This window comes from Phascolarctos cinereus, unplaced genomic scaffold, assembly GCF_003287225.1.
Source record: "Phascolarctos cinereus isolate Bilbo 61053 unplaced genomic scaffold, phaCin_HiC Scaffold_5;HRSCAF=322, whole genome shotgun sequence".
Classification (NCBI taxonomy): Eukaryota; Metazoa; Chordata; class Mammalia; order Diprotodontia; family Phascolarctidae; genus Phascolarctos; species Phascolarctos cinereus.
The window spans coordinates 221,304,037-221,306,418 of record NW_027555958.1 but is presented as its reverse complement, the minus strand read 5'-3'; the positions used below and the strand labels follow the sequence as shown (position 1 = coordinate 221,306,418).

Below are 2,382 nucleotides of genomic sequence, written 5' to 3'. Positions count from 1 at the left end.
TGGGTCCCAGAGACCCCATGGCAAGAATATCTTGAAGGAAGTGGCTAACTTTGAACATTAAACTCTAGACAAGATAGATCCAGTCAATTCCATTCAGTTGCAAAGCTTGATCCAAACACAGATCACCAACCTCAAACAGAAGTACTGATGTTACTGAAATGGAAAATAAAAGAGGAAAATTCTGAATAGTATGAGGTGAAACCTTAGTTTTAAAGATGTTCAGGTGGCATATCCAACAACAAGCCCTACAACAAGTCTAAGTAAATCATTTAAAAAATGTCTTAGCCTCCAAGACAGTAAAATTAGCTAGAAGAAATGAAAACAAAAAGAAACAAAAGACAATAATTGATAAAGCTAGGGAGTTAAAAATGCAAGAAAAAATAACATTTTAGAAAATATCGTGGAAAACTTTACCCAAAGACAAAATGTCCTGAAAATTAGAATGAGTTCGTCAGAAAGGAGTGGCTCAATAAGACAATTAAACATATTAAAACAAAATGAAAAGATTGAAAAAAGAGATACACACATTTATTTACCTTCAAAGTTTGCCTGCTATATTATAAGAAATTATAAATGGAAACTTTTATGAACTCTTAGAACCAAAAGGCAAAGTGAAAATAGAATGTAATTGGTCACCTCTTGAAAGAAATGCCAAAATGGAAATTTTGAGGAACATTACAGCCAAAATACAGAGCTTCCAGGTCAAAGAAATAAATACTACATTTAATTACAAAGAAAAATTTCAAGTATTAAAAAGGTATAATAGGTAAAGTGCAGCTCCGCGCACTTGACTGTGACTTTTACTGTCCACCTGCCCTTCCTGCGGTGATGCTTAGAATGGGTGGCCGCCAGGATCGGGGAGAAGAGGAGGAGGAGGAGGAGGGGAAGCGCGACCCCTACGCTAAGATTCCGGTCACGATTATCACGGGGCATTTAGGTGCTGGAAAGACAACTCTCCTCAACTACATTCTAACTGAACAACATAACAAAAGAATAGCAGTCATTTTAAATGAGTTTGGGGAGGGAAGTGCATTGGAGAAATCCTTAGCTGTAAGCCAAGGTGGGGAGCTATTTGAGGAATGGTTGGAGCTTCGAAATGGTTGTCTCTACTGCTCACTAAAGACAACGGCCTGAAGGCTATTGAGAACTTGATGCAGAAGAAAGGAAAATTTGACTACATATTGTTAGAAACAACTGGCTTGGCAGATCCTGGTGCTGTTGCTTCCATGTTTTGGGTTGATGCTGAATTAGGTAGTGACATTTACCTTGATGGAATTGTATCTGTTGTGGATTCAAAATATGGGTTGAAGCATTTAATGGAAGAAAAAGCAGATGGCCTGATCAATGAAGCAATGGGGCAGGTTGCTTTGGCAGATATTGTTATAATCGATAAAACCGACCTAGTTGCAGAAGAGGAGCTAATTAAAATAAGAACAGTCATCAGATCAATAAATGGACTAGTAAAAATCTTAGAGACCCAAAGACCAAGAGTTGATTTTTCTAATGTACTGGATATACACTCTTTTGACAGTCTCTCTGGAATCAGAGTATTGTTGCAGTCACATTTGAAGTACTAGGAAGTACAACAGAAGAAAATCTAAATATATTTATTCAAAATATTCTGTGGGAAAAGACTGTGAAAAATAAGGCAGATAGCACCATGGAAGTCATCTGACTAAAGGGGCTAGTGTCTATCAAAGACAAACCACACCAAGTGATTGTCCAAGGGGTCCATGAGCTCTATGATCTGGAAGAGTGAGGTGAGAGGATGACACCGTGAGAACCAACAGACTGGTGCTGATATGCAGAAACTTAGATAAGGAAATCCTTAAATACCTATTTATAGATACAGTGACTGAGAAACAAGAAAGCAGTTGACACTACATTTCAAAGAAGACCAAGTCTGTCCTTAACACTAGAAGCATTTCTAATCAAGACTGGATGATATACTGGGGGAATCAATTATTTGGTGTTCTTGAATCTATTTCATGGCCACTGTTATGGATTCTAAGATCTTCTTTTATATATTTTTTTCTTCTATGTACTGCATTAAATAAATATTGTAAAATTTTCAGTATTAAATAAATATTGTAAAATTTTCAAAAAAAAAGTTATAATAAGAATCACATAAAACTCAGCATCTTCTACTATGAAGACCAGGAGAGTTTGGAGTATGATATTCCAAAATGCAAAAGATAGAGTTACACTAAAAGATAACTTTTTGTAGCAAAACTAAACATAATCATACAGAGAAAAAATGGAAAAGTAGAATGAATTAGAAAATAGAATAGGGAAAAACATTGTTAAAAATAGCACACTTGAAATTAAATATTCAAAGAGTTTAAATAAAGGGCTATGGTATTATCTATTATCCAACCAAAT

At 35.4% G+C, this 2,382-nt stretch overlaps 1 pseudogene; it reads left to right on the top strand.

Moving 5' to 3' along the window:
- The first annotated feature begins 746 nt into the window (after positions 1–746).
- Positions 747–1,975, top strand: LOC110213544 (zinc-regulated GTPase metalloprotein activator 1B pseudogene; annotated as a pseudogene).
- Positions 1,976–2,382: the final 407 nt, after the last annotated feature.